Below are 22,071 nucleotides of genomic sequence, written 5' to 3'. Positions count from 1 at the left end.
CAGTTGACTCCAGCTCATTCTGACTCCTCTAGTTGTTCCTTGAAAATTGATTCATGTGATCTTATTTTCTTAGCTGTTCTATGTATTTTGTGCTTATAAACTACCTGAGAAAAGGTATTGTGAATATTTTTTCATGTTTTCACATCCACAATATTATGGCTTCAACATTATTTTTGAGTGAATGTGGGACTGATGTCTTTACTTGAATTCAATCTGTGACTTACACATTGAAGATCTGAGCTAACATGGAAATTTCTGGGGCAGAAGAAGCTAATCCACCCTGAGGGGGAAATAACTGAGAGAAGAGGTTATATATCTCTTGGTAATAACAATTCTTCTAAGTAATTCATATTAACAGTATTTCAAGAGCTGTGCTTCACAGCAATCAGAGGGACTTCCTTGCGGGAACCCAGCAACATCAATGTAAACACCTATCTGATTGCAAAGGCCTTGGCCTATTGCCACCTACAATAATTGAAGAGGTGAGTGTTCTAGTTCAGATAGCATCACCTTCTATACATGCTGGACTTAGCTAGACTGTCTTTAGTGGGTTATAAATAAGCATTTGAAGTTGCAGGTAAGAATTTTAGTTCAGAATATAAAGTCACTAGCAAAACCAATAATCTCTGGTCATTCTTATAAAATAAATAAATGGTTCTGTTTAAGCCTTAATAGAAGTCAATGTATAAATTTGAGGATAATGAATGTTTTTTCCTAAAAATAAATATTTGGTCCTTTATGAAGTGACCGATGAAAACCCAAATAGGAAAACTTTTTCTTGAATGGGATATAAGTTAATAGCTTATTATAGTGAATGGAGACAGTTAAGGAGCTGATAAAGGAAAAGAGAACTAAAATAAAAGAGTGCTATGAATTCTGTGCAGTCTGCACACCAAATATTAGGAAGTCCATGTTAGTAAATCTAAGTGACTTTTTATCTGTCAGCTCCCTTCAAAGTCTGATATTGACTACAGCTTGCCTCTGTGTGCTTGGATGCTTTCATTGACTTCCATTCTGTGCCTTGTGATGCAGCACCAAAGTGATTGGATCAGTATATTTTCCCTTTGGGATTACTGTGGAATCTTGGAAATCTTGCATCTGCCTTTATTACATTTTCAAAATTTTAGTGTTTACTTAGCTAACCAGGGGTGCACTGCTTTATGTAATGTGGTTCCTGGGAAGGAAATAATTTACTGGAGCTCATATAGACAGTTTTAAAGTTATCTCATAGTTTCCCTTAATGGGGCTTATAATGCTAAAGAAAAACATGCATAAAAATAGTTTGGGGCAGCTTGCAAAAGTGTGGTCTGTGGCTGTGGTGATAGTGGTGGTTTAATTATCTTTAAACCATATAAATTTCCATTTCTCCCTTGCTTCCTTTAAACCAATTTTGCAAATTCCCACTGCCACCTCACACTTGCTCATTTTTCCTTGGAAAATGAGCAAAAAAGCTTTCTATGTTATTTTTTAATGTATACTATGAGTTGATTCATTTAATAATTGACAAATATGAAGTCATGTGTCAAACTCATTTAATGTATATGAGGACTTCTTAAAAATATTAGCTCTTTTAAAAGTATATTTCTTTATTGATTTCAGAGAAGAAGAAAGAGGGAGAGATAGAATCATTGATTGGCTGCCTCTTGCAGGCACCCTACTGGGGATCAAGCCTGCAACCTGGACATGTGACCTTGGCCTGAATCAAACCCAGAGCCCTTCAGTCCACAGGCCAACGCGCTATCCACTGAGCCAAACTGGCTAGGGCTGAAGATTATTTTTAAGTGAACCTTGAAACAATGTGAGATGGTATTAAATTTTTTTGGTTATTATAAGGCCCACTGAACTGTACTTTTAGAGGTCACACAGCTTTCACTTCTATCCTTATCTCTTTATCTTATTTTTCTTCCTTTTTTCTTATCTTATTTTGCTCCCACCTGAAATCTGGCTGAATGAAGTCCTACAACTAGAGAAAGAAGAAAGCACATGGAGACTGGTAGGCGAGACAGAGGCACAGAATGGGTTGGTCCAACACCTACTCGTGATGTTTTCTTAATTGGGAGGAATATGTCCAAGGCCTCCCTTGAGAAGCCTATGTTCTGAGTCCCACACCAGACTCCCAGCCCAGGGTTTCAGAACTGGGAAGAGAAATCCCCATAACTTTAGGCTGTAAAAACCAATAAGGATTGTGACTGGGTGACACAGAAGCTGCAGGAGTCCAAGTGTTCCTCTTAAAGAGCCTGAGCATGAATTTGCAAGGTCTTCTTTCCTCTGAGCTCCAGTGGCAGGTGTGTCTTTGGGAATCCAGGGACATATGAGGAGGAAATGGACTGTCTGGCTTCAGGGCAGGTATTCAGGGGCAGCTTTCTCCCAGACAGGGGTGCTTTGTTCCTGTGCAGGGACCTCCCCATCACAGAGTTGACTGGCAATCATATTTGACTTTCCAACAGTGAGGCCCACACTGTTCGGTTCACCCTGATGATTCCCTGAGACACTGCCCCATCCAATTTGCAGCCCCACCCATAAGCTGTTTGCAGCAGTTTTCCCATATGAATAGCCTGTCCTGGCTCAGGCTTCAGGCTTTGCTAAAATCTCTCAAACAAGCAGTAGCTGACATCCAACCTATTAATAAAAGGGCCAAGACCTGGGACTAGCGCTAGCTTGCCTTGCTTCACAGCTGGGCCTTGCCTGGGCATTTCCTAGCCCAATACAAGTAGCAGATATTGGCAAATCTCACTGTAGCTCCTGAAGGGTGGCCCTAAGCAGTGGCTGACTTTGCACCTCTCAGAAAGCCCCAGAGCCAGTGCACCTGGTAGCTCCATACCATAGCAGATCACAACTTTACACACCCACAAGTGACACAGTCAAGGGGCAGACTCAGGGAACGCCTAAGACTGCCCAATAGCAGAATCTCCTGCACAGCAGCTCTTCCACAGATCAGCTAGTTCTCACAGGCAATTGGCCTGGCAGTCAATTCCACCCCGTGACTGACACAAACAGCAATCAAGGCTAACCTACAACAAGACTGTGCACACATCCCATACAGATGCACATCCAGAGTGCCCAGCTCAGCTCAGGTGACTGGTGAGGCTGAGCAACTGGGCCCTACAGGACACCTAATACACAAGGCCACCCTTCCAATTTGAGGAGACATAATAGCTCTGCCTAATACATAGAACAAACATAGGGAAGCAGCCAAAATGCAAAGAAAAAGAAACATGTCAAAAATGAAAGCAGAGGAAGCAGGCAAACTACTGGCTACAGAATTCAAAACCATGATTATAAGATTACTCAAGGATCTTAGTGAGAATGTCAAAGACATGAGAAAAAACTAGTCAGAAATTAAGCAACAAATGAAAACTGATGCTTCTGTCTCATGAACAAATAAATATAGAGCAACAATAACAATATACAGGGAATTATGTGCAGGTCTATTTTATTAACCTAAATATATTTTCCAAAAGTATTTGAATGGATATACCAATATTTATTAAAATATTGCTTTATTATTGATAATTTAAGTTTGCTCAATATTTTGATTATTATAAGTAACACTGCTATTGTATTTCATGTATATTCCTCTAATTTAGAATACTGATTTTAAATAAACTTATTGAATGGAAATTATTGAAACAAATATTTAACTGCTTCCCAAAAGTGTTGTATGATTTGCATTTTATTAGGTATGCGTGAGAGTATGCTTATCATATTTTTAAGGGGAATTTGTATATTCACTTTCATAAGTGAATCATTGTTTGTTTTATCATTGGTTTTGAATAACTCAACTATATTTCAAAATTCTATTTTTTCCTTGCTCATATGATTTTCATGCTTGCCTTAAAGGGTGGGATCTTAGATCTCTATTTCTCTTATCTGATTCCTCAATTCTTTCATTCATATTAATTACTCAACAAATGCTATCTCCCCTCTCTTCATCTCTTGTTTGGTCCTTTCCTTTTCATCGATGTTTGCTACTGAAATTCTAGATGGCAGAGATATGTTGAGATGGAGAGATTCTGGTCATAAAAAGAAAAATGTGTAGGAGGAATACTATTGCAAAGACAGACATTAGGTTTTGTGTTAAGATGCAAGTGCATTGAGAATTGCCCAGATGAATTCCATACAGAGTGGAATTAAACAACAGAGTAAAACACGCATGATTGGATTATCAATTTGCTTCTCTTTGTATCAGGTTAAATAGCACTTAACCCTAATAGTTCAACAATTTAGGTCATGTTTATAAGACACCAATAATGGGGAAAAAACTTCTTAGGAATGTCAAATTCATAAAGATGGCTCCTGTCTCAGGGAACTGGCCTCTGCTTTACTTTAGATGCTGTATTACCAGTCTTCCACTGTCTATATTTCCATTTGTTGTATTTGACCAACATACCGTATTTTTCAGACCATAAGACGCTCCGGACCATAAGACTCACCAGTTTTTAGAGAAGGGAAATGAAGAAAAAAAGATTCTGAAACAAATAGTGTCCTAAAATATTTTATGTGCATTAAAACCCAACATCACAGTCATAAACACATGTAATCAACCCTGTAAAGTAAATAGCAGCATTTAGAACCATTTTAGAGCCGGGCAAGCACACAGAGACCACACAGAGCCGGGCAAGTAAAAAAACTTTTTTTTAAAAGTATATGTGTAGGCTATATTTGGACCATAAGACGCATGGACTTTCCCTCCCCCCCCCCCCCCCCCCCACTTCTGGGGGGAAAAAAGTGCGTCTTATGGTCCGAAAAATACGGTAAATGCAGCTCACCATAACTGTTGTATTGATTTTTGTAACAGATTTCAGGAGTACCCTCAGACAGAAGCCAAGACAGCTCCCTCTTATGCTCTGATTGATGCATTCTTTTACCACACATGACAAAGTGATAGATGTACTTAGTTAACTTTCTCCAAAATCATTAATGCCACACTCACTGGTTGGCTACCTAGGGGTTGGTTAGGTTGCAGTCATGCATTTGCTACCTGAAACACTAAAATACTGGCTTAAGGAGCCCATTCATTTTCTTTTGAGATCACTCCAAAGGATAGGTATGAAATGCAGAGTTGGAAAAGAAGTGATAGAAAATACCATGGGCTTTAGAGAGATACTGGGTACTGCAAAATTACAACCTAAGCCTGAGATTAGAAGAAGAAGAAGAAAAAAAAGTAAATTGATTTTCTCTGAATTTACACGTGGGAAATTATTCAAAATGCTAACAAGTTTTCTTGCAAGTCCTAATTTACATGTTGAGTTATCAGGTGTATGTATGTAGCATCTAAGTGTTAATCTTGAACCCACAAATAGACTCAAACAGCCGATGGCATATTTTGGTTTTAGGAAATCTTTCTATAAATGAGACAGAAATGGAGAATATAGAAAATATACAGATTGAACTAAAAGAGAATAATGTCATAGTTACTAAAGGAAGCGAATGAATAAATATGCAATGCCCTGGGAAAGTGGAGAAAAAGTTACTGACCTAGAAGAAACCCACCTATTACTAATACTTTAGTGAGACAACTTAATAGTTCTCTTCTACATTTTGTATCAATATGACTCACAGAGACTCTTTCAGCTATAATGAGATTTTTCCTTAAGGAATAAAAGCTATGGTTTATCTTTTGCTTTGAACCCAAGATAATTTCTCTTTTGTGGTTAATGAGGCAGTGACTAAAGTATAAGAACCAGTTAGTCAGTTGAATATTATGCAGCTTGAAAGACTTAAAATGCTGACTTGTTTCTTCTCCTACTTTCTCCTGGTTTCCACGTCCAGTTAAAGAGCAAAGACTCTTTTCCTTATTTTGAACAGGTTTCTGTTTTGGGAGAGATTACTTTTATATGGCAGCTTGATTCCTGAAACAGCAGGTAGGTAAGAGGAAGAAATTCATAAGAAAACATCTACCTTAGTATACCCGCAGAGATATGGCCAAGCAAACAAACACATAAACAACAAACACTTCTAAGTAGCAAGTCTCTCCCTCTGCAAAGAATGAATATGTGTGCAAGGAAGAGCTAGATTCTCCAGCTTTCTGTGTAGGGAGAAGGGGCAAGGGAAGGGGTGGGAACACTGCCTTAGCCCAGCCATTAAGTAATTTGCAAACTGATGGAAGAAAAGATGACAGACATATACTTGAAAAATTAATTAGTAAAAGGTATTCATCCATTTATTGAACAAATGTTTATTTTGAATTCATTATATTCTAAGCTACAGTTCTGGGGAAGATAGAAAACTGAGCTTATGTTGCACTAAGGTAGGAGATAGAAAACAAACTAAGACAGAGAAGACAACTATAGGCATGAAGTAAAAGGGAGAAGGCAATGAGTTGAACAGTGACACCAGAAGAATCAGTGAGGCTTAAGGTGAAAACAAAGGTTGGGAAATGCAACATATAGAGGAATTGAAGGGAATGCAGCTAGGCTTATTCCTGCATGCATGTGGGAGAGGGGTACAGAGGGGGGGACTTGGGCACTGTCAGAAATGACTTAGGTCACGTTGGCCACCATGGTTTCCCAGTCAGTTCAGCTAATGTGTCAGGTCACACTCAAATGCTCCAGCTTTAACCTGCAACATTAAAATAATAACACTGTGTAGCCCTTATGAAACCATTCCCTGTCTATTGATTTTTGTCCATAGAGATCATCATAGTGCTGTTATGATTTCCATTTAGTACTTACTCATTCTTACTGGTTTGTTAAACAATCAAAACTCTTTGTCCAGAAAGCAGAGCCATTTTTATTTTTCCTATCTCTCTCTCTCTCTCTCTTTTTTTTTTTTTTTTTTTTTTTTTTTAAGCATGAGGCTTCCCTCGTGCTTTGGAAACCAAGCAAATTGCTGTGGAAGTATAAGTAATAAAAGCATGTTTCTCTGGTACTTACTTCATTGCTTATTCAGAAGGAATCACTTTTGCTTTCAGCCAGAGCTCTGTAACACTCAGGCATTTCAAATGCACACCACGGCCCGGCTGCCTTCAGGGGGGCAAAGCCAAATCCTGAGGCAGCCCTACAATTGGAGCAGAGAGCTGCCCTTTCAATTTAGCAAACTAGTCATAGCTCTGTCTATTCCCAAGTGAATGTTGCTCCAAATTACCTATTTTTAAAAAATAATATATTTTTATTGATTTCAGAGAGGAAGGAAGAGGGAGAGAGAGAGAGAGAAGTCAATGATGAGAATCATTGATTAGCTGCTCCTGCATGCCCCACACTGGCATGTGCCCTGACCAGGAATCAAGTAGTGACCTCCTGGTTCATAGGTCGATGCTCAACCACTGAGCCATGCCAGCCAGGCCAAGTTAGCCATTTTACAAGGATAACCATTTATCTGATATCTTTTGGTGATACAACATCTGTCCACTTTTCTAGCCCTACATTATCATTGTTAACATGCACATGTGATTGTATACATGGACTATATGATGAAAAATAAATTATCTCACCTCATTCTCTAACCATCTTAAGAAACAACTTCTGATTCATTTCCAAGGGCTCATAAGTATTGTCTATATGTTTTTGTATATTTGTCTGTCTGAAGTAGATATTAAATAACTTAAAAAATGATTCATATATTTCCAACAAAAACCTTAAATCTTTATAATCACTACAAATACAAATATAATTGAAAATCTATAATTACAGCTAAAATTGGAAAAGATAGGCACATGGCTCGGGATATAATATTAACAGATGACAGAAAATAAGGGCTACTCCATCCCAATTGGATTCTACCTGTATTATTTCTTTGAGAATCATCCATTTGTTCTTTTAACCAATATTTATAAAGAATTGATTATATTCCAAGAGAGATTTCAGGACTTGTTATGCAAATAGCTATTGTAGTGGTAGGGTCAAGAAACAACTAAATAGCTCTAGCCATTTTGGCTCAGTGGATAGAACACTGGCCTGTGGACTAAAGAGTCCTGGGTTCCATTCCAGTCTAGGGCATGTGCCTGGGTTGAGGCTGGATCCCTTGTAGAGGTGTGCAGGGGGCAGCCAATCAATGATTCTCTCTCATCATTGACATTTTTATATTTCTCTCCTTCTCCTTTCCTCTCTGAAATCAATAAAAATATATTTAAAAGTGACAAAATAATTATAATTGCTATAGTAAAGTGATGTAAGAGGACAAAAATATGATAAAAGCTGCCTAAATCTGATAGTAGATGTCAAATGACTCTCAGAGGAGGCAGTCCTTAAGAAGATGCTTGAAGCAGGAGTTTTCCTTCTGTGTTAGATGTATAGAAATAAAGACATAGGTTATGCTTTGAAGGGATTTATTGAGATAATAGTTGTGAACTATCATTAAAAGTAAGAAACTGAGAATCCAGGTTTTTGTTTATGCTTTTAGGCGTCTGGAGGATGGAGGATGTTAAGTGTGTGTCTCTGTGTAGCGGGAAAAGACCAAGACTACTGTTGTTGTTCTTTTATTCTGGTTAAGTTTGAGCCATGTTAAAATTGAGATGCTTGTGAGATGTCAAAGTAGAAAGGGAAAGTTAACAATTGCACATGTGTCCTTACTGTTCAAAGGAGCACTCTGAATTAAAGATATATATTTGTGAGTTATTACCAAATAAAAACTCAGACAGAAAAAAACACATGATCTATAAGGCAGTAAAACAGGCTGCTCTAAGTCTCTGCATTATTAAGTGACAAAGCAAATAGAGCAATATCTATAGAATATGGAAATTTAAAAAAACAACTGTGGGCCATTTATTGATAGTATGTACAATTATCAGATGTAAGGCAAGAGTAAGCAATTCCAGATATGTACATACCGCAAATGTTTATCTACCACCTTTGCAATTAAAAGAGATTTAAAGTCATTCTTCCAAGCAATTGAGAATAAATCAAAATTTAGTATCTATAATAATGAAAGTGTAATATGCTAATTAGACTGGGTATCCTTCTGAATGTCCTTCCAGATGACCATCTGGCAAAGTTGGGGCTGTGAGGGAAGTTTGTGCCAGCACCCAGGGGAAGGAAGGTGCCAGAGGGAAGCTGTGCCAGCAGCCAGGGGAAGGAAGGCCTACTCTTGCACGAATTTCATGCATTGAGCCTCTAGTTTAGTAATAATGAAGTTGTAGGTTCATACTTATACTTACCTTCTAGAAATCTATCCTAAGAAATAATCTTAAATATGTAAAATTATGCACAAAAATGTTCATTGTATAATATGTTAATAATGAAAATTGCAATCAACATTGGGAGAATGGCTTCCCCCTCCCCTCAATGAAACACCAAATGGGGGATGCTGCAGGAGTGATTCTGCAGGAGGGCCTGGAATAGTAGGTTGTGGCAGCTTCTATGGAGGATTTGGCAGCAGCATCTGGGACCCAGCTTGCAGCCGGGGTTGGGGCGGGGGCCGAGGCTGTGGAGTTCATGGAGGCAAGGCCTAGGACAAGGAGTAGATCCCTGTCACCAAGCTGGGCCGCCCGGTCAAGGACATGAAGATAAAATCCTAGAGGAAATCTATCTATTCTCTTTGCCCATCAAGGAATCTGAGATCATTGACTTTTCCTTGGGGGCATCCCTCAAGGATGAGTCTTGAAGATCATGTCTGTGCCAAAGCAGGCACTTGCTGGCCAGAGGACCCGCATTTGTCGTCATTGGGGACTACAATGGACCTGTTGGTCTGGGTGTTAAGTGCTCAAAGGAAGTAGCCACTGCCATCCATGGAGCCATCACCCTGGCCAAGCTCTCTATTGTGCCCCTGTGGCAAAGCTTGTGACAAGCTTGTCAAGCCCCACACTGTTCCTTGCAAGGTGACTGGCCTTCTGGATCTGTACTGATGCGCCTCATTCCTGCCCCCAGCGTACTGTCATTGTCTCGGCCCCAGTGCCTAAGAAGTTGCTGACAAGGGCCAATATTGATGGCTGCTACACCTCGGCCAGGGGCTGCACTGCTACGCTGGACAACTTCGCCAAGGCCACCTTTGATGCCATCTCAAAGACCTGCAGCTATCTCACCCCGGATCTCTGGAAAGAGACTGTGTTCACCAAGTGACCCTATCAGGAATTCACTGACCATCTTGTAAAGACCCACACCAGAATTTCTGTGCAGAGGACCCAGGCTCCAGCTGTGGCCACCACATAATTTTATATATGCAAAATGAAGTGAATTAATCCTGCTTAAAAAAAACATTGGGAGAATGTCCATGTGGTAGAATACTAGGGAGACATTGAAAATAATGTTTGTGAATAATTTAAATTACATAGAAAAATAATTATGAAACAAATTAAGTGAAAAGAACTGCATGCTAACTTATAGTTACAGTATCATAGCTGTTAATATATATAGAAAAATATCCTGGAAGGGAAAAATGTAAATGTTATTAGTGTTTGCCTTTGGGAGGAGAAATTACTCTCTTCCAGTTTTAATGATATTTTTTTGTACTTTGCAAGGTTTCTAAATCAGTTATATATATATACTTTTTTCATATATATATATATATATATGAAAATATGTTTTAAAAGTTTTAAAACTTGAAAAGGTAATGTAGTTTATGAAAAAAATGGAATGATTGATAGGATTTAAAGTCAAGCAACGAAGCAGAATATAATTCAATATGCATTACTGGTGCCTGAAATTCATGCATGAAGGGAGTTCCTTAAACCAGCCTACACCATTTCCAATCTGAGACATCCCTCTCACAATCCAGGATAACTGGCTCCTAATCACTCACCTGCCTGCCTTCCTGGTTGCCCTACCTTGCCCCTCTGCCTACCTGATTGCCCCTAACTGTCTCTGCCTGCCTGACTGATCTTGCCCCTAACTGCCCCTCCTCTGCTGGCCTGATCTCACTCCCAAAGGCCTCTGCCTTGGCCCCCACATCCATGGCTCTGCCCGGAAGGAAGTTGGACATATGGAAGATGGCCAGTTGACCCAGTCTAATGATCATATTACCCTTTTATTAATATAGGTGGATTATATAGGATAGGATTGCTTATGAGGGGGACGTCTTTTTTCAGCAGGAGGAGATGCTCTTGGCAGACAAAAACACACAATCCCTATATCTGGACTGATAGCCATATGCACTAGACTGCCAAACTAGTCATTAAAAAATTGAATAACTTTCTTACACTTTACACCAAATAGCTGTTGCCCTTAAAACCCCTCCTCACCCCCCACCTTAGGTTCCGCCTTAACAGTTCACCCAAAATAGGTTCTGATTGGTCAGTTTCTATGCCAGTCAGTGTCAAAAGCTCTGCCTCCTAGGCAGCCATTGGCCTCTCACAATTTACCCAAGATTTGGTTCTGACTAGTTGCTTTCTATGCCAGTCAGCATCTCTGGGCCTATCTCTGGGCCTGATCATAGAGGCAGAGCTGATCAGCAGCTGCCCCAGGCTGCTATCCAGTAGGCTGAACTGCTGACCTCTGGGAAGAGAAAGAGGCTTGGCGGCTGGCAAGGCCCAGAGAGAGAAGCAGAGTCTGATCATCCTGCTTCTCTCTCCAGGCCTCCCTCACTAGCAGCTGCTGCCACTGCTGATCAGCCCCGCCTCTCCCTCTCTCTCCCTCTCTCTCTCTCTCTCTCTCTCTCTCTCTCTCTCTCTCTCTCTCTCTCTCTCTCTCTCTCTCTCTCTCTCTCTCTCTCTCAGACATCAGCAGTTCATCCTGCTTGCCTGCTACACATGCAGTCTGGTGTTTGGTTGTTTTGGATGTTAGGACTCTGAATCCTTTTATATATATATATAGATAGATAGATGTAGATGTAGATGTAGAGATAGAGATAGAGATATATAGATATAGATAAGTAAATATATACATTTGGAGAAACTTATACAATCACAAAAAAATACTGTCCACCAGTATTATTAGGAGTCAGAGAAGACTGTGAATTTCAAGTTACTTTTAACTAGGGAAATAAAATTCTATTTAACTTCCTTAAGCTTATGAATGCTGATGAGTGCAGAGAAGGAAGAATCTAAACAGAGCACTGGTTATGAAGGGTAAAAGGAAGATGAGAATATTACGATAGATAGATAGATAGATAGATATAGATAGTTGATGTACACCAGGAAACAAATTGAAGGAAACCTCTTACAATATCAAAAATGATGGATAAGTTAAGGGAGAATAAAACTAGATGAAGATTTCACAAGGGATATTGAACGAAAGCACAAAAATAGCCATTCATTCAAGTGGCATTTATTGAGCCTTTCTATGTTTATACCTTAGATATTGAACTTAAACAGCTGTGAATATAGTGGTCTCCATCCCTTTTCTACAGAGGGTACATTCCAAGGCCCCCAGCACATGCCTGAAATCTCAGATTGTACCAAAACCCAATATACTGTGTTTTTCCTTATACATGCATACCTTTTTACTTAAAGGAAACATGACACATTGATATATCCCAATTGCCAGCCTCACTACTCTTGTATGTTGGAACCGCTATTAGATAAAATAAGGGTTACTTGAACAGAAGCACTGTGATAACAGGACAGTTGATGGGGTAACCCATACAGGTAGCACATAATGGGTCAATATGCTGGAAAAAGAGAGCCTTCATTCCAGGTGAAACCTAGCCGGATGGTCTGAGACTGAAGCACTTATTTCTGGAATTTTCCATTTAGTATTTTCAGGACTAGTTGAAACCACAGAAAGTGAAACTGTGGGTAATGGGGACTACTGTACTATACTTGTAAATTATCTCTCTTCTCTCCATTTCTAGTTGTTAGATCAATCCCTCATGTCCTAACTGATATGGATACTTAAGTTTATCTTCCATAAAATCTATCTAACATGACCTTCAGATGTATGTTTATCACATAGAAATCTGACCATGCTATACCTGCTTTAAATTTTAAGTTTTCTTGTTCTGTGGGATAAAGCCAGCTATCTCAGCACAGTACACATTGTTCTCTCCCAAGCTGCCTTTAGTTGATACAAAATTACTGTCTGCTTTTGGGATAAAAAAACCCAAAAAACAAAACAAAACACTAAAAACATACTTATGCACCTTTTTTCATGTTATTTTCCTTGTGTTGCTAGGAAATTGAGGCCTGAATCAAAAGTTCTCTTCTCCCATGAATAATATTTTGAGTTTCCACATCCTGGCTTCCCTGGCATATTGTACCTGGCTTCCTTTGAATCAATTTTATTTTGATAATGTCCTATTTCCCCCTAAACAGATAATAGCTTCTGTGATACAGGCATCTTATCTTATCCCAGTGGTTTGTTCTATGTTTGGATCCTATTATATTATTTTTATGTTTTTATTGATTTTTAGAGAAAGAGGAAGGGATAGGGATGGAGAGATAGAAAGATCCATGAGAGAGGAACATCATCCACTGGCTGCCTTCTGCACTGCACGCCCCTTACTGGCGATGGAGCCCACAATCTGGGCATGTGCCCTTATCGGGAATTGAACCTGTGAACCCTTGGTTCATGGGTCAACAATTAACCACTGAGCAACACCAGCTGAGCAATCCTGTTATAGTTTTAATAGCTATTTGTCAAAAGAAAATATAATATTTATCATGACTACATAATTAAGTCATCTGGAGGAAAAAGTATAAGATATTAGAACAGACTATGAAAGGAAATCTCCCAAAGATTTCAGAAGCAAGAGCCATGTTGTACAAATAGACTGAATACAGGTCCTGTCCCTTAAAAACTTTCAAATTGTACCTAATGATATTCCATTAACCATACTCCAGATGCTTTTGAAACATTAAAGTTATTGGGGAGAATTAGACATCTGGCTTGATCCTGTTGGATATGAACAGGCAACCTCTTTGAAGTAGAAATGTTTATACAACCCAGAAGAATCATCAAATACCTATCTACTGCCAAAAAGCAGCTATACCCAAATATTAAATAATGTGAATAAATGAGGTCACAATTTCTCTCTAGGGGATATAAACCAAGAATAGGTCTTGTGTCAGACCTGTATTTTGACACAAGCAATACATTTATTCAATAGTATTATCTTTCACACAAATCAAGAAGAGAAAAAATAACAAAAAATACGATTTTGCATTTCAAAAATTTAACTTTTTGTATTGCCTCCTTATTATTCCTGAGAAATGCTTTGATTTTAATCAAGGACAATACAAAAAAGGTAAGAGTTTAATTACTAAGTATGTCACTTTTTCTGCTTATATTGATTTCATATTTGTTTTCTGTTAAGTAGGCCTATGTAAATACTTCAAAAGATTCAATTATTAAAAGCACTTAAGACTATGAAAAGCATAAGAATTATTTTTATGGCATAATTTATGTTATTTGCATACATAAAGATACTTCTCTTTAGCAAAGAGACTTTTGAGAGGTAGGTTAAAAGTGGCTAATGCATCAAACTTATAAACATTGCCAAGGCATCTTTTTTTTTTTTTTTTTTTTTTTTTTTTTTTTTTTTTTTAATGTCTTTTGTGTAAATCCATGTTGACTGTGAACAGAATCAGACTTGGTGATCTTGGTGATTTCTTTTTTTCTTTTTTCTTTTTTTTTAATTTCAGAGAGGAAAAGAGAGGTAGAGAGAATCATTGATTGGCTACCTCCTGCATACCCCACACTGGGGATTGATTAATCATGTGAATAGTAACCAACCCACCTCTATGAGTTACCCAGGCATAAGCCCTGACAGTAAATCAAACCATGACCTCTTATTTCATAGGTCAAAGCTCAATCACTGAGCCACGCTGACTGGGCCCCAGGACATCTCTATACCCTGCAGAATCTGAATCATGCTGCTTTTCAAACTACCTTATGAAAACAAAACAATAACCTAAGTTTCTCTTATTATATTTTAATCTTATTTTATTCTCTTTCTATCTTGAGGAGAGATGACAACCATTTGCAATGATGCAGATACTTATGTTTAATTCCTGTCTTCCTGAGATGGTTCAACTATCAATGCTTCTGATCCTTTTCAAATTCTTCCCAGCAGCCATTTCTCATAGAAGCATATGCCCCAGACAAAGAAATAGAGAATGAGGCAGGAGGACACAGGTGTCCATCCCAAAGGTTCTGGTGGATCAGGCTCAAGAGTAGAATCAATATAGCAAAGAAAGATTTCAACAAAAATTTACTTCGGTGGCTCAATAAATCTCTGCCTTGAATAGGGCTCCTGGGCATTGAAATTATGGCAGGGTTATGATTTTATTTGATTAGTCATGTGAATAGTAACCAATCCACTTCTATGAGTTACAATCCAAGTTCCTCAGGGAATGATAATAATAATAATAATAATAATAATAATAATAATAATAAAAGTAATAAGCAATAATATTTAACATTTATTGAGCAATTGCCTTGCAATGTGTTCATACTTTGTTAGGGGTTTTATATATATTATCTTACAACAGCTCCATGAACTGGGGAGTATTAGCTTCATTTTATACATGAGGAGACTCAGTACAGCATGATCACTTCCCTAAGAGCCATATGAGTGGCAGATACAAGATTTGATCCCAAGCACAGTGCCCAGGGTCGGAACTTCTATGTACCATTTTTTATTGTAGATGGAAAGGAAAAATTAAAGATGGTAGAAATATAAGGTCATTAGCTGTGTGTAGAACCTGGATAATTTGACTCAATTCACTAAATGGTGATTTTGAACAAAAATGTAGGCAAGTCTAGAGAGTTCAGAATGTACCCAAAAGGATGTTAAACACTCTAAAAGGTCTTGAGAGGGTAAGATTTCTAGACAAATTCAGGGCTATATGTGAGATACTGAGGTATCTCAGGTCATAAATCTAGGAAATCTTGGCAGACCAAAAGGATTAGAAATATATCAGAGATTAGAGCTGACATCTATGGAGTGTCCAAGAGATCAGGCAAACTAAAGGCAATCAATCATTCAGAAAGTAGAGGAGTAGAAAGTTCTGCTATCAAGGATTATAGAGCCTAATTCTCAAGCAGGTAATATTTGTTCTTTAGACGTTCACACTTACAAAAAAATCCTGAGAACCATGGGAATAACTTTAATTAGAGGGAGTGTCTGAAGCACTTTGGTGTGTATACATTCTGCCTATGATAGTCACTGAGAATGCTAAAATGATACAGATTTTACCATCAAAGATGTATTTTGTCTTTTGTGAGATGGCCATATACCTAGAATGAAATAAATACAATGATAACAGCTTACATGTATTTCATGCTCAGGATATGCTAGGTTGTTCTGAACACACTCTACTTGCTGATAAATTACATATGTGAGAGTCTGCATTAAGTATTTGATGGAAGTCTGGAAAATGTGGTGGGGATAGGACTTAGGTAGTAATGCAGGCTTCATGAGAGTAACGCATATTGGGAGACATTTCTCCATGGGTCTCGTTCATTTCTCATGTCTTACGAGCACAGGCGGTATTTGTACAGGCACAGTGTTTGTTCTGGACTATCTCTACAAGGGTGTTTGTACACTAAATGACCACGGACCATAGAGATAGTTTATCCCTTCTTCTGGAAGAGAAGGGTATCCGATATGATAAAGATAATGCTTCCCTCTGAGGCAAAATTTGGGCAGGCTGGCTTGCATTCATTATAAATAACTCAGATTTCCTAATATCGGAGCTATTTGACTGACATAAACTTTTTGCATATATAACATCTACTAGGGTTGCTCTTTGTTGCCTCTTTGGGACCTGAGGGCAAAGAGAGCCAGGTCAAAAATGCTTGCTGTGCCATGAGTAATAAAGTCCTTTGTCTCTGAACTAGGAGTCTTGTGTCTTCTGCCAACATCCATGACTGTGGCAGGGTAACTGGTTAGCTTCCAAGTAGAGGAAATTTTTAGATTGTTTAGAGTCCCTGATGATAGGCTTTCAGAAAATATATAACTTAGAAAATCCGATAGAAATGGGAAGATATCTCAAAATAAATCACTAACACCCTGATTAGTTAGGGTACAAAGAACAAATCAAATTGATTAGACAAATATGAGTAAGGAACTAATAGAAACTAATGATGGATAGGCAAATTGAGGTCAGATCAAATATTAGATAATTTTGAGTGATAAGCAGTTTGGAACTTAATCCAGGCAAGTCAGAGCCACAAAAAGTTTTAAAGAAAAGGATCTTCTCCTTTTTATGTCGCTACTCTCAAAAGGCCTAACCGGTTACCCTAACTTTACTAAAGGTAGCTCCCCCTCATTATATGGAGAATCTATAAGTGCATATAATTCAGCAACAATCCGATAGTTTCATGCCTTTCTAGGCAAATTATTATTCAGACATAATTAAAACTATATTTGGTTCTAATTCCTAATTAGTGATTCCCATTGTTCACTTGCTACCAATATTCAGGTGAGAGGAACATTCTATTCTATTTTGAAAATTATTACTATGGGGATTTCTACATTAATTTCAGCTGTAATAAGTGCAATTTTATTAACTTGGCTTTACAAAGGAGCAAAACTATTTGTGTCATTCTTATGGGAAAACTATTTATAGGACTGATTGGGACTGTGTTTATTATTTCCTATTCTTATGCTTTTCCCCAAATATTTAAATATAGATCCTAGTACTTAAGTGTGAATAAAGAAGTTCAACACTTGGACATACATTTGTGTATTTACTATTTTTTGATTTGGTAGCTCATAAATTATCTTTTAAAATGTTGTACTTATAAGCTAATAGTAAACCAGGTTAATCTATTCAATATAGAATATGAAAGAAAGAAAAAAAATGCTCTAATGAATGTGAAGAACATTTTGTATTTTTAGTATTACATTTAGAAGATGGTTAACTACAGGTATTAAAAAGGAATAATCCTCATCAAGCTCTAGCCACCAGTATATTCTTCATACAGTCTTACGGATTAGCATGTTAAGCCATGAAAATTCTTCTATTGCAGCAAGAGCCATAATCTCCAAGAAAAAAAAAACATTCTCATCAAACATTTGATTAAAGGAGTGAACTCTAGAAAACCCTTTGAACATTTCTCTGTTTACAAAAATCAAGTACTCTTAAAGCGTGATGTTTATGTTTTGGCTGAGCAGCTAGAAAGAGAAAAATACTTTTTGACTATATCACAGTGTAAGGTACTCTGTACCTTCCTTCTATATACAAGATAATATTGTTCCTGTTGAAAAGTGAATGTCTCATAAATCATCATGGCTCTCATTAACTCATATGTAAACATTAAAGCTAATCTCTCTCCAGAACTGGTACAGGAGGACCCTGCATTTCATTACTCACAATATGTGACCCGTTATTTACATCACCAAAGCATGTATATATGTATGTATGTGTATATATATATATATAATATATATATATATATATATATATATATATTATATATATATATAATTTATTTATTTATATTTACTTTTATATAGAGATATAAATATGGGATAGAACTGGCATATAAATAGCAATGTGCTACTGATCTCACATTCCATGCTCACAACAGATATTACTTTCCAGTAAGTCCAGAAGTAACCTCAGATTTTTTTCATGAAACAATTCTCTGACCAAACACTACCAAATAATGAGTTAACCTGGGAATCAAAAGAGTATTCTTGCATTAATAATATAATACATCTGATTCCCAAGCCACATTGGTATTCTGGCTAAGTGTGAGATCCCTGCCCAAGCAATGCACAGGCCATTTTTAGTTGAATCCATTGCATGCCTGGCTCAGATATTGGTCCATTTATCAAATATTTGTTGCACAATTATTACTGCCAGGCACTGGTTGGAAATCTATTAAATTTTATGAATCTGGAGCTAGAAGGTCCCCAAGACATCATCTATTCTTGCTGTCTAATATTACACACCAGAAAGTTGTGGTCATGTACGGGAAATGCTTTGACCAAGATACTGTACTTAGGATACAACAGAGCCACATTGGAAACATGGACTTTGGAAGAATTAATATCACTAAAATATAGTTCAAGTCACATTTTTTACCTTAACTTGGAAAGGAGATGTGTCCAGACAGAAAATTTCAATACTCATTTGTCATTGGAATTTAATCACCAAGAATTTGAATAACGGGGCTTGTTAATAATGTGGACAAAGATACTTAAAAACAGACTTAAGTTCTAGGTAGAGTAGTTTCTCATCCGTATAATGGGAGTGATGCTCTATCTAGCTCAAAAGACAGTAGTTTGGATTAAATGCCTTACTATACGTAAAGTGTCTAATTGGGAAGCACTTTTTATAATGTATTTTTCTACTACATTATTTATATTAAAAATCAGTCCTTAAAATGGCATAATTATCAAATGGTTTCATAAATAATTTCTAACAACCCTCAAGAAAATTGTTAATCACATTATACTAGCAGAAATCTTTCAGTGCATGGTATATTATATAATAATAACTTTAACATTCCTTCCCCTAACCGGTTTGGCTCAGTGCATAGAGCATGAGCCTGGGGACTCAAGGGTCCCAGGTTCGATTCCGGTCAAGGACATGTACCTTGGTTGCAGGCACATCACTGGTGGGGGGTGTGCAGGAGGCAGCTGATGGATGTTTCTCTCTCACCGATGTTTCTAACTAACTATCCCTCTCCCTTCCTCTCTGTAAAAATTCAATAAAATATATATATATATATTTTAAAAGTTTAACACTCCTTTAACAAAGTGCAAATAAGTTCTAAATCAAACTCAGAAAGATATAAATACATGGATGTGTGAAAGTATACACGCACAAACATATACCCCCATACACACAAACTATAGATAATTTTTATTATAAATTTAAACTTAAAAGCAAATAGAATCCAGCTATATTTTTAGAGAAGTGAATAAGATTTTTCCCAGGTATATAAGTTTAGGCAAAAATTAGTACATCTGCTAATTTATTATACTGTGTTAACAAAATTAAGGTAAAAAATAATCATATGATCATCCCATCAGCTACAGGAGTGATAACTTCAAAATCCATTCTTAATCAAAACACAAGTATACACTCTTATGCTAGCCAACTGGGAAAAGAAGGAAAATTTTAAAACTTCATAAAGCTCATCTATGAAAAACCTAAAACAAGCATTCCTGAGATTGTAAGTATTCCTGTTAAATCAGGAGCCATGTTAGGAGCCTGCTATCATTATTGCAGTTCAACATTGCTCTGCACTCAGGATTTCTCATCTTTGGCACAGCTATTTTAGATCATCTAAGCCTTTGTATAGGGTGCTGACCTGTGCATTGGAGTATGTTTAGCAGCATCCCTGGCCCTAAGCACTAGATGTGCCAGCATCATCCTAGTCATGAGCGTAAAAATTGTCTCTAGACATTGATAAATGTCCCTGTGGTAGTAGTGCAAACTGTACATAGTTTATAACGAATGACATCAATAGAAAAGACAGGAATTAAAAATACAAAGTATTACTTATTGGAAAAGAACGAAAACTATTTTCAGATAATATAATTGGCATAGCCAATTACAATACATTCAGAAAAAGCATGATCCCAATAGTAACTAAAACTACACAATGCTTAGCAAATCACTTGAGAAGAAATCTCCACAGGGATGAAAGTTGTAAATTCTTAACATATGAGAAATTGCGATTGAAAGGAATATTTAGTGTACATGGATAAGAAGATGTCAATATATTGCAAAGATACATTATACTCAAATTACTCTATAAATTCCAAGCAAGCCCCAAACTTACTGGTACACTCATATAAAATTAAAATGGAAAAAAATGTACAATTATGGCTAAGAAAATTTTAAGATCAAGGATGGATAATTTACCCTTTAGATGTCATAATATTCTATTAAACTATAATAAACATAATTATGGAATCACCTTTGTTACATGCTGCAATGTGAATGAACCCTGAAAACATGCTCAGTGAAGGAGACCAGCCACAAAAGGTCACAGATATTATTTCATTTATATGAAATGTCTAGAACAGGTGAATCAATAGAGATAGAAAATGGGTTACTTATTGCCAGGGTCCAGAAGTAGAGGGAATGGGTACTGACTGCTAATGGGTTTGGGGTTTCTTATGGGTGTGATGAAACATTCTGGAATTCAATAATGATGGTGGATGTTTGCAGAATTCTGTGAATACAGTCAAACCCACTGGGTTGTACCCACTTTAGAAAGGTAAATTTTGTTATATTAATTATATTACAATAAAGCTATTTTTAAAAAGCATAAAATGGCTCAGAAATGGACAAATAGATTATCAAATAAGTCCAATAATCTACAAACCATATACATGCTTTATGTATATTGCACATATAATATATTGCACATGAAACATGTGTAGATAATATATATTATATATTGTATATACATTATATTACATATGCAAAATACATAGTACACAATACATATACTATATATATAAATTATGAATACTATGTTATATAATTAATCTTTAGAAAGTAGATAAGTATTATATGCAGAGAGATATTAATAATATTGGTATTGTCAATCCATGAAGGCAAATAGGAACTACCTATAAATTATGTTGTGATAACTATCAGGAAATAGAAAGCTGTTTACCCACCTCTCATCATTATCAAGTAAAATTCATATTAGATTAAAAGGTAAATACTTCAAAACAACCTTTTACTCATTAGCAGAAAGTAAAGGTAAATGATGCATATATATATGTGCACAGAAGTGTGCAACGCTTTCTGTGCAAGTCACAAAATGCAAAAGACACAATAGAAAATAAGAAGTTGTTAGCCTCAAAATTTAACTCTGAAAAATCTAGAATATTAAAAGACAAAACAAAACAATAGATAATTGTTTGCAATTCATACATAAATTACATATATGTCAGAAACAAAGACTATTGCAAAAATAAATCTTACAAATTCATTAGAAAAATCCAGTAAGAGAAGTGTAAAATGTTAAGCAGGGCACATAAAATAAAATTAAAGATAGTAATATATATAAAATTTTTTTTAACAGAAATAGTAATTAAGGAGATGTAAATGAAACCAATGAGACATTATTTTCTTCTATAAGATTGGCAACACTAATAATTATAATGAAAAATACCTATTGTAAGTTAATTGTGTTGAAAATTGAACCTTTCTTATATAATTATGTCTCGCTTTTTGATAGAATCTTAGAATGACTAGATAGATTATGGATAGATAGATATAAATACTGGGAGTATGGCCACTTTAATTCATAGAGAATTATTTAACACTAGAGGCCCGGT

At 36.7% G+C, this 22,071-nt stretch overlaps 1 pseudogene; it reads left to right on the top strand.

Annotated features, from left to right (window-relative positions):
• The first annotated feature begins 4,737 nt into the window (after window positions 1-4,737).
• On the top strand, window positions 4,738-10,121 carry LOC123652244 (annotated as a pseudogene).
• Window positions 10,122-22,071: the final 11,950 nt, after the last annotated feature.

The sequence above is a fragment of the Pipistrellus kuhlii genome, unplaced genomic scaffold (genome assembly GCF_014108245.1).
Source record: "Pipistrellus kuhlii isolate mPipKuh1 unplaced genomic scaffold, mPipKuh1.p scaffold_m20_p_13, whole genome shotgun sequence".
In the NCBI taxonomy this organism is placed as follows: Eukaryota; Metazoa; Chordata; class Mammalia; order Chiroptera; family Vespertilionidae; genus Pipistrellus; species Pipistrellus kuhlii.
This window is presented reverse-complemented; position numbering and strand designations above follow the sequence as displayed.